Here is a 10,823-nt window from a genome sequence, read left to right as displayed (position 1 = left end):
AAAAAAAAAAAAAAATGAGGAAGAAGAGAAAAAGTCAAAGCAACGTATGAGTACGATAAATATAGAAATGAAAGAAAAATACTTGTAAAATATAAAAATGAGTATGAAACATAGTAGATTGCACATGTCCTTACAAGAATCGCGCAAACAAAAGGATGTGCCCATTATAGCATGCTGCCATTGCCACGCTGCCATTCAACCATTGCATCAGCGCAATTATCATGGCACCATTGAACTGCCACACACTGCTCCTCCTCACCACATTGCAAGTATTCGCCGGCGCAGTCAGGACGTGTGTCCACGGCGGCGGCGGCGGCTGGTGGAAATGGCCACCAAGAGACCGCATATGCACACACATGCATGCTTTTGTTGCTGTTGTTGGTGGTGGTGGTGGTTACATCACTTTGGCGCACACGTGATGCCAAATGTGAAATTGTTTACAAACACACCAACATATGTGTGCTTTAGAAGTGTCCTGCGTATGCGTGTGTGTGTGTGTGTGTGTGTGCCATTCGCACTGGTGAGAGTCTAAGTTGCCCACTCCTGCCGTTTTTGCAGCGACTTTCAGCTAAAGTGGTTGCAAACATTTATTGTATTGCGCTGCACAAAGCAACAACAACAATAGCGCAATATTATTTGCCCACATATACATATGCGTGTGTGTGTGCTTGTGCGGCGCGTTCTCACTGCCAAAGGCATTTCTCACATAATTGACTTGCAAAAATGTAAATTACGCGCGCACCCAGCCCCTAACGAGCAACCCTTTCCAGAGACGCAGCACCACACACTTAAATATGTATATTCGCGTTCTTCCATGCTGTGCAACATCATCATCATCATCATGTGGCAACAATAAAAATTGCAATAGAGTAATACATAATTTCCTTTTCATTTGCAGACGAACATGTGTGCCATTAAAGTAATAAAAATTGCCCAAAAAGTGAGGAGAAAGAAGAGGTACAACGTGCGCAGCAGCTGAACCAACGCCACACCAGCGACGCCAAATGGCCAAGCAACTTTTACAAATTACCTACAAGCGCTCGCCTAGCCTACATATATATATATATAAACACACACACATACATGCACATTGGTCCCCACACGTGTACCGACTGTAGATTTGGAGGCAATCTACTTGCCGCTGCAACAACAGGTGCCACAAATGTGCCGCATCCACTTTCCCACTGGTTGCCATCATTTCAAACTGCGAAATGCTTAGCAATGTGCCCCCAAGTTTTGTTGGCATTTATTTATTGTCCTGCAACACATTTCATAGACACGTTCAACATTTTTCGCAATTATTATTAAAAGCTACGTGTGTATGTATGTGTGCATCATAGCAACGCTTTTTGTGTGTCCTCACCTTGCTTTGTCTATTCAGATATCCGTAGCTGCCTAGCAGATGCGCGCTTGTTCTACAAGTTTATCAGCTATGCTCCCCTGAAGGTTATGTGTGACATCTTAAATGGATCTATGCGTTTTTATGTATGTACATGCATACTGTTATGCGTAGTTTTAATACACTTGCAACATGTTGCTGCAGAGTATAATAGTTTTGTTCACAACATTATATACCATATATAAATGATGATCCGATTCGGAGTTCCCTAATTTTTTTAAAGAAAAATCACACAAACTTCATAATTAATGAGGATTGTTCATTATCATTCGAAAGAACTTTATTTGGCATTTGTTTGTTGAAGATTATCTCTTTCAAATGTTGGCTGCGGTTAGATGTCATGATGGTCCATCCAATGAGTCCAATTTTCAGTGACTCGTTCGAGCATTTCGTATGTTAACTGGCGAATGCCAAGTGGTATCTTATGTCTGAATCGAAGCGGGATTGTCCTTTACATATTACATATACCCACAGGAAAAAGTCTAACAGTATGACATCGCACTATCTTGGTGGCCAATCGGCCGTCAGAAAACGTGAAATTACCTGCTTATCGAAGTGTTCTCTCAATTAATCCATTGATTGATGCGATGTGTGGTAAAGTGTTGTCGTCTTCTTGAAACTCTTCTTGTCGTCGAGGTCAAGAGCTTTAATTTCAGGCATAAAATAATCGGTTAGCATGGAGTGATAACGATAGCCATCAAGGGTTACGTTCTCTCCGGCATCATTTTTGTAAAAGTATGAACCGATGATTCCACCGGCCTATCTATTGATTCAGAAATGGGAGTCATCTCTGAACAAAATTTGGCTGCAAAATCCACAGAGCCCACAGAGCAATGTCGCTTGGGAAGGTCGAACGGCTTCAGTTCTTGCACAAGCTGCATTCTGCGCGTTTTCAATTTAAGATCTCGACGTAAAATGCTTCAAGTTGTTCCATAAGTCAGTCCCAGTTGCTTCAAAGGGAGTCGAGTCGACTCTCCACGGTCTACGGAGATACTCTGAACTACTGTAATTGTATTTTCTTCACCCGTTATAAGATCAGAATGGCGAAACGAGTTGAAATTCGGATGAATGTATGTCTGTTCATTCGTCCATCTGTTCGTCCGTCCGCCTCTTAACATATATAGAAAACGGGAAACTTACTGCACGTATTCCTTCGCACAATAAGAAGTTTGGTACTACATATGGGGATAATCAAACCATTATCACAAATTAGGACCATACATTTTCAAGCACCCAGATACCTAATATGTTGACTTCATTGCGACTGACTTTCTCACCCAAAATATAAGTAAGCTTCTGATATATATGACTTAAGTTCAGAGAGCATTTTTTCCTGACAAAAATGCGTCAGTTTGTCAAAAATACTTAAAATCGAGCTAATAATTAATATAATAAATATAATAAAATATTTCTCCTAGCCCCATAAAACTAATAAAATATTTTCGAATTTTCGGTTAACTTTATATCCTATACTTGTATATCGGCCAATAAGTGAGTTATCTTAAGGAAACACAAAGAGCGTCCTTTTCTAAAAGCCTGTAATACATAAAATCGGGTCCCTAGATATATGGAAGCCTAATACCTATAAGGATTTTCAAGCTTCTACAGAGAATTCCATGAATTTCTAGCAGACTCTATATCGAATATATCGGTCAATGTGAGAGTCATCTTCCTAAAGTGCGTGAAATTATTTCTTCGAAAATACTTGAGTAATACAATCAGTCTAAATCCTACGCTGTCTCCAATATATGCGAGTTAGTGGTTTCCGACTTTTCATGTGACTTTAAACCGTTAATGTCGATAAATATATCTGATACTGTAATAGAGTTAAGTGGACAAATTTCTCAAAAACTACGTGACTAAACGGTTAACATGAAAGAAATTGATCTTGGTCTAAACCTCACATCCCTAATATACTGATTTCCGAACCTCTAGTCGTTGATTTTCTCATATACCTCTATGGCTGAGTTTATGTATAACGCATATATATCATTTGAGTTATGTTGATTTTTGTACCATTATCCCGGATATGAAGCAAAAAACTAGTGATGAGACTAAGTGAATATATGACCAATAATATAATGCAAAAAATTAATAAATATGACTGAAATACATTCAATACCAATCCATTCGTGAACCAATGAATGTTGAATACTTGGAAATATCATATTTTTTTGTATATGAAGACCTTAATGCGGCTTTAATCTTTGCAAATTGCCATCGTATAAAACATTCGGTTCGCTTCGAACCTAACGCTTCCCTACATGTTATGTATGTAAATTGCAAACAAACTAAAATTTCTGCACTTTCAATTAGCCTGAACGCATGCAACGCAACCCCTTAAAGCTATACAAGAAAGCCGGATGGTTTCACATATTTTACTATTGACTATCTATTCTTGATAAAAAAATTGTTGTATACATAAAGTCATACGCGCATTCGTTAATATCTACTCCGTCTTATCTTCACTTAAAGTACACTAATCCACTGACATGTCTTACAAGTTCTGCTCAGTCTATTTTTCCTTTATCGCCGTCCTGTTGTCCTTGGCATCCTTGATCTCCGTGTGTCGTCGGTCAATGCCTCATTTCAGTTAGCTAAGCACTAGATTGTTACCAGCGCTAATTTACATATGGATTTGTTCAGCAGCTGCGCGTATTGTTAATTCTACTTTTATTTTACTGCCACATCAGTGAATCAGAAATGGAGTTTCCGGTTTGGGTTATCTTTATGAGTTGTATACAAATTTCACTTTACCAAATTACAAAAACGTCTTTTCTTGTGTGAAAAGTATGATCAAACTACTCATCAGCTTTTTGTGTTGTGTGTGTGTTGTTTCTCAGAATGTTATTTGGTCAATGCAATAACCTACAGCCTTAAATTGCCCACAAATAGCTATCAGATTTAGTACAAATGATGGCGATTTGAACACAGAACACATACGTCACAATTTTCTGTGGTTGACGCAAAGTCAAACTTTAGATAGCCTACAGCCACACTCAGCTTTCATTTTTTCTCCAAGATTATACATTCAGGTAGAAACATCAAAGTAATTTAGTCCGTGCTCAGACGTTACTTGCCATATTTTGACATCGTTTCTAGGCACCGAATAAAAAAAAAATGTCACCATACACGATCTTAGCGAGCAGAGAGAACCTTTTCCCGTGATATCAACATCTGATAAACTATCCATAACATCAGTGCAAGTATGAGGAGTTTATTACGTGATTTTTTTTTTCGAAGGAGGTTTCTAGAACAGGATAATCTACACCAAGAGCCTAACGGATCGGATGCGCACTTTTCATAAAAATTGGTTGTAGGTAAAATTACACAAGGAATTTTGCTTGAGTTTGGAGAAACATATTTCTGTTTTACTAGTCTTTCCAGTAATTATCTCGGTTTTGATAACCGTTGTTGATGCTTAAGTGTTCAGTTCGGGTCATATTTGATCCGATGATATTCTTCGAAGTATCATTATTATATTTTTAGAGTAACGAAGACCTATAAGAACGGTTTATGGAGGTGTTTCAGTCTAGAGGTCCGAATTTCGAACGTTTTGGCAATTGATGAAAAGACATTTGATATTTTTACTATCAATTTTTTATCATTTGTTTATATTTATAATATTTGGAGAGTAAGCAAAATTGATTTTAATTTCATAAAACCATGGAGAGCTATTTAAGAAAAAAGCAGAGATTTCTACCCAACTATACTCCGTATTTGTCTGATCTGTAACCTCCTAACTCTCGAGAAAATCATAGCTCTTGAAATTATAAAGTACTCCCAAGAATGTGGAAATTGTAAAGGAAACAAGCAAGAATGGAATTAGTGTGAGCCACCGGGAACCAACAGAGCTGTTATATACTGAGTACAACTATACTAAGCCTTTGACGTACATATAACTAGTAATTTCTAAAACTTTTTTTTTCACATCAACTCCTTAAACTCATCCCCAATTTTATTTATAAAATATACTTGCTGTTATCCTAAAAATCATAATTTTCCTGTAAAACCTGGTAAAAGCTACAAATGATTGAGTATTCTCATACTTATAAATTATAAACTTCTATTAAGCCTGTGATTTAAACTCCGAATTTTCTTCTTCAATTTCCGAAAAATTTAATTCTTTATGGCTGCCATCTCTCGTTAAAAATTTACAGCTCAAGAGCGTGAAATTTGTATCCTTCTCAATTAACAAAAACACTCGTTATTTTATAAAATTCTCGTCACGTTCTCCGAGTTTAACTCATTTTACGTGATTTTTATGTTTTATATGCTATAATTCTGCGCTGAGCGACCCCTAGCGTTAAATAGTCAAACACTGTGAGCAACTTCTTATACATGAGTCAATCATTTAAACTGTGCTCACTCAATATTGCATACTGTAACTGTTCTCCGCTCAAATGGCGAAAACATCGCCGCAGCAAACCCAGTCACTTCTCCTCACAGGGGAGGAGCTGTTAAGCAGTCGAAAAACACTCAAATCTGCACAACGAGCAGGAGGCATTGCTTTTCAGCAGTCTGCAGCAATTAAATTGAGACAGAATTTCTCCGTTACTCCGCTCCGCAGCAGTGAAGGGGAAGCGAGATAAATTTTGTTTTGTTTTGTTTTAGTCCTGCTGACGCATTTTATTGGCTGCTTTTTGGGATGAGTAAAGCTGATCGCGAAAAAACGCTTAAATAGTTTTTTGGTGCGCTGTAGGTGTGTATGTGTGTACATATATATGTATGTATGTGCATATTTATATGTATTTATCACAAAACCTTGCATTAACGAATATTGGTCTTGCTCTGCGGCTTATTCGCTAGTGTGTACATATGCACATGTGTACAAGTATGTATGTAAGTATATATGGATGTAAATATGTGCACATATGTTCGTCTGCTCTGCCCACAATACCGCAACTCGTTGTTGTTGCTTTCCGAGTCAAACTAATTACCTTTGCTTATAACGGCCTTCTAAATGCGATTGTCATGCAACAATTTGTACGAGGCAAATAGAAAAATTAAATAACGTTGGAAATTATTGCACTGCAAGGCAATGTTAATATTTGCATAAATACGTAATGCCATAAGATTTGCTCATGTGCATAGATACATATGTGGGTGTATAGATACAGATATACATTCACATTTTTTAAACTGATTACATTTAACTGATACACATTCATTGCTTGAGATTTTTGAAAGAACAGCATTAATATATTTTTTGGCTTTAATTAGTATTATTTATAGCGTAGAAAACACTCATACTGTGAAATTAAAAATAAAGAAAAAATAAAATAAAAATTAATTTTAGGTTATTTCGAAACTTTACCTTTAAAACACCATACTAGAATAGTAAGGAATTACATAAGTTTACGGATTCCAAAAAATCAATTCTTTTATTGTCTAATTAAATTCTAAACCACCTCTAGAATATTGTTCCAAATTTTCAAGTTAAACCGAGTAATAATTTCGGAAATACAGCTTTGAGAACTTATGCTCTCGAGGCTATTTTATATTGTCACTCACCTTTAAATTTCGAAACTGTGTTTTTGAAGTCGGTTAAAAGATTTATCGAGAACTACTCAACCGATCTTCATGAAATTTTACGCAGATCTTTGAGATACAACTCTTAAAGATAAAGGATTTTTTTTATTACAACTATGTATTTGAAAAAAAAATCGTGAAATGCGCACGGAAATTTTGATTTTTTTGTTAAAATGTCTGCCAAAAATCCTATTTTCAGTTTCTTTTCTTTGTCGATGTTCTGTGTTAGGGTTTTAACTAAAACACGTATTTTTTAGCTTTAGATATCCTGGTGAGGAGTTATCCTCCTAACGTGGGCGCACCTTTTTTGCCAAGGGGTCACTGGAAATAGCGTCGAAATGACCGAGGAAGACGACGACATGGGTTTCTCAACATAAAGCTTATCGACATATGATTTTTCCTTTAATATTATTTTTTTTTTATTTATTTTTTTTTTTTTAATTTTTTTTATTGAAAATTAGGGTTTTTTCGACATTAGGTCAATATAAAGAGTAACAATAAATATTAATAAAAAACAAAGCAGTGTTTTTGGTACATAAGAAGTTAAGTCCCCACCAAATTTCGTGAAAGAAAGACATTTTTTGTACAAAATAAATATAAAAACCCAAAAAATAGGTTATGTTAGTTTTTCACATAAATTTTGAGGTAAATTCAAAAAATTCTATATACAAAAGTTAAAAATCTTTTCATTAATTAAAAGATTGGCATATAACATTTGTCTGTAGGAGTCATAGTTTTGCTGGAAATCGAGATAAATCATTATTACGAGTAATCTCTAAAAATTCGGCCATCCCCCTTCCCTTACATTTCCCGATCTCACATCGCCCGTAAATTAATCTGTTAATGTTCGTTATTCTATATTCATCTTACTATATATTTTTTATATTTATAATTTTTTTTTTTTTTTTATTATCTACTCTGGTCATGTGTTCGGTCATAGCAGGCCAAAAAGGACCAAAATTCAACTTACCATTTTATAAACTTTCGATTTTTTTTCGACGGAAGCTCATTGTTCGGACGATAACTTCTAGTAGAGAACTATTTTGAAATTTCATCTACGGAGATGGTCGCAATCACCGCCAAAGATCACATGTAACTCGAAAAATAATTAATTTTTTCTCCAAAAATGTCTCTATATATATTTTGGAAATATGTCTAAAAATACCCTTACAGTTTGCTTGTTTGAAGCAATGGAACTTAGAACGCTAGTAACATAGAGCATACCACAAACTTACTTTAGCGAGTGTTGATGATGGGCGAACCAAGCAGATTCTACTTCTGGGCAAAAGCGAACTGAGTAAGATTGTAGGGGTCATCACGAGGCACCTAACCTTAAGTACTCACCTTGAGAAAATTGGAAAAGTGGATTCGGCGGCATGCAGAGTTGGCGTGGGCGATGATGAGAGACTGAAAGATTATCTCTGTGAATGCCCCATCTACAGCCATTAAGTTATCAAATACGGTTTAATTTGGTTCCCACCCACAATAGTCCTAATAATGACATAAGTGCGGGCAGGTATTAGAGAGATGGAAAGAGAACTCGACATCTATCGCGAGGCCGTTCGAATAATTTTGGTGCATATTTTGGGTATGAAATGCGTTTTTGCTCGACTCGTCCCGATGATAAAGCTGCATTTTTTTCGAAACAAGTACCGAAAACAGATCCCACATTCATGGAGAGCATTATAACTGCCAATGAGGCATGGGTCTATGAGTTTGACATGCGAACAAGTCAACAAAGATCGGAAGGTGGGAAAAACAAACCGAAGCCAAAAAGAAAAACAACAAAGCCGCTCAAAAATCAAGGTGATTCGCATTGTTTTTTTCGATATTCGATGTTTTGGTGCACCACGAGTTTGTTCTGAAGGGACAGACGGTCAATAATGCTTTCTATTTGGCCGTATTGACACATTTGCGCGAGATCATCCGTCGATACTCAGTAAAGATGATTCCAAAATTCCGGAATTCCACTGAAAAAACAATTCATCAATTTTACATGATGATATGATGATAATACCATCGATCAGTCAGCGTATTCACCAGATTTGGCTCCGTGTGATTTTTTCTTGTTCCTCAAACTGAAATTTCAGCTGCGTGGCACCCGTTTTCATTACATCGAAGAGAAAAAATTCGCTGAAGGAGCTGAGGACCATCCCAAAAAGTGCTTATGAAAAGCGTTTCGAGGACTGATCGAGATCTGGTGACAGTTACTTTGAAGGCGACATAAGAAATATTAAGGAATAATTAAATATTTTGCTTTTTATTTACAATTTATTTGTTGTCAAAATGTATTTCCAGGCTTTGAGACTCGGTTGATTTCATTAAAACCATGCACGCTCGTGAGACTTAAATGTATCATAAAATGTGTCGCGATTAACTATAGAAATGGTGCAGAAATGGTGCATTCTCCTAAACTCCAATCACATTCGCTATGAATTTCTTATATTATGACGAGAATGTTCACTCATCGCTACGAATAATTTGCGCTAATGAGCTCATTAAATGGAAATTGTGAAAATTAGTTTCTCTACTTAGTGCGCTATTCATTAGTTTACTACAGGTACCCTCGCAGCACTACCGCCACCAACTGCCGACGAAAATGAAATTTACTATGCACACAAGTACACGACCGAGATCGTCAAGAAAATCAAGAAAATCCAAGTGTGGTAATTGAAAATGTAAAATCTGAATATATTCTACTTCAAATGGAATTCTTTTGTTCATATCTTCAGCCGCACACACACACACTTGCATACATACAACCAACGCCACCACCTGTCCAGTTGTCAGGTGGCAACGGCCCACACCCATACCCGAGCTAACGTAACGGCTAACAGCAGTCGAACGCCTGATCAGCCAACCGAATCGAACTAACAACGAAACGAACCATTAGAAATGCCAACAATAGCGAAAGTTTAATGCCACTGGCACGACCGGATGTCAGGAAAGCGACGGCGACGGCGACGGCGAGAACCTCGTCAGCGCCGAGAAGCTAAAATATCTACTACGAACATTTCGTATGCAATAGCAAATGGCAAATGGGAAATGAGTATGAAAAGTTGATCAAAAACAAAACAAAAATAATAATAAAATAAAAAATGTAGAAAAAGTTCAATTTTCAAATTAAAAACGTAAATGAGCAAAAAATGTTAAATTGAAACGAAAATTACCTATTCTGATGCGAATTCGCCACAGTCGCGACATTTAGTGTCCGCGTAACACCCCCATCGACTGCCAACAGCGCGGGCCGTGCCAGCGCGCTCAGTACCCATTTGGTAAGACGAAGACTGCATGCTTCAGGCCGTCAGGCTTTATTAGGCATTTTCTGCTCAATTTGTGCCAGCGGCAGGATAACAAGAGAAATTATTTTTCCTTCATTTATTATAAGAAAACATTCCCGATATGAAAATGGCCAGCAGGCCACAAGTTGAATGTTAACTATGAAGACATGAAAGAATGGCGCGAACGACGGCTAAGATTGCGCGCAGTTGAGAGAAAGCCAGTGAATGGCTGCATGTCTGGGCTTAAGTAACAGGTTATTAATGTAGCGCGAAGGCGCGCGTAAAGGGATCAGAGGTGCTCGTAAAACTATTATGTGAAAAAATATATGAATTTTGAATTTTAATAAAATAGTTAGTGGAGCTTACTGAAGTCGTAAAGTTACTGGTTCATTAGAGTAAAGAGGTGTTTTATGCCCCCAAGTGATGTATGAATGAATATTAAATTTCGGCAAATATGTATACCTACTATAACGAGCAAAAATAGTAAGATTATGTTCTTAATTTTAAAATTCTTAATTTCTTCTCCAAAGTTTTTCCAATCCATGAAAGAGTTGTTAAAGTCCATTTCCGTAATAACCTTGAATGCGCGTAGCAGTTCACGTTGAATGTCT

The sequence above is a fragment of the Bactrocera latifrons genome, unplaced genomic scaffold (assembly GCF_001853355.1).
Source record: "Bactrocera latifrons isolate USDA-ARS-PBARC rearing strain unplaced genomic scaffold, ASM185335v1 scaffold_21, whole genome shotgun sequence".
Classification (NCBI taxonomy): domain Eukaryota; kingdom Metazoa; phylum Arthropoda; class Insecta; order Diptera; family Tephritidae; genus Bactrocera; species Bactrocera latifrons.
The sequence above is the reverse complement of the archived record's forward strand: the minus strand, read 5'-3'. Positions refer to the sequence as shown.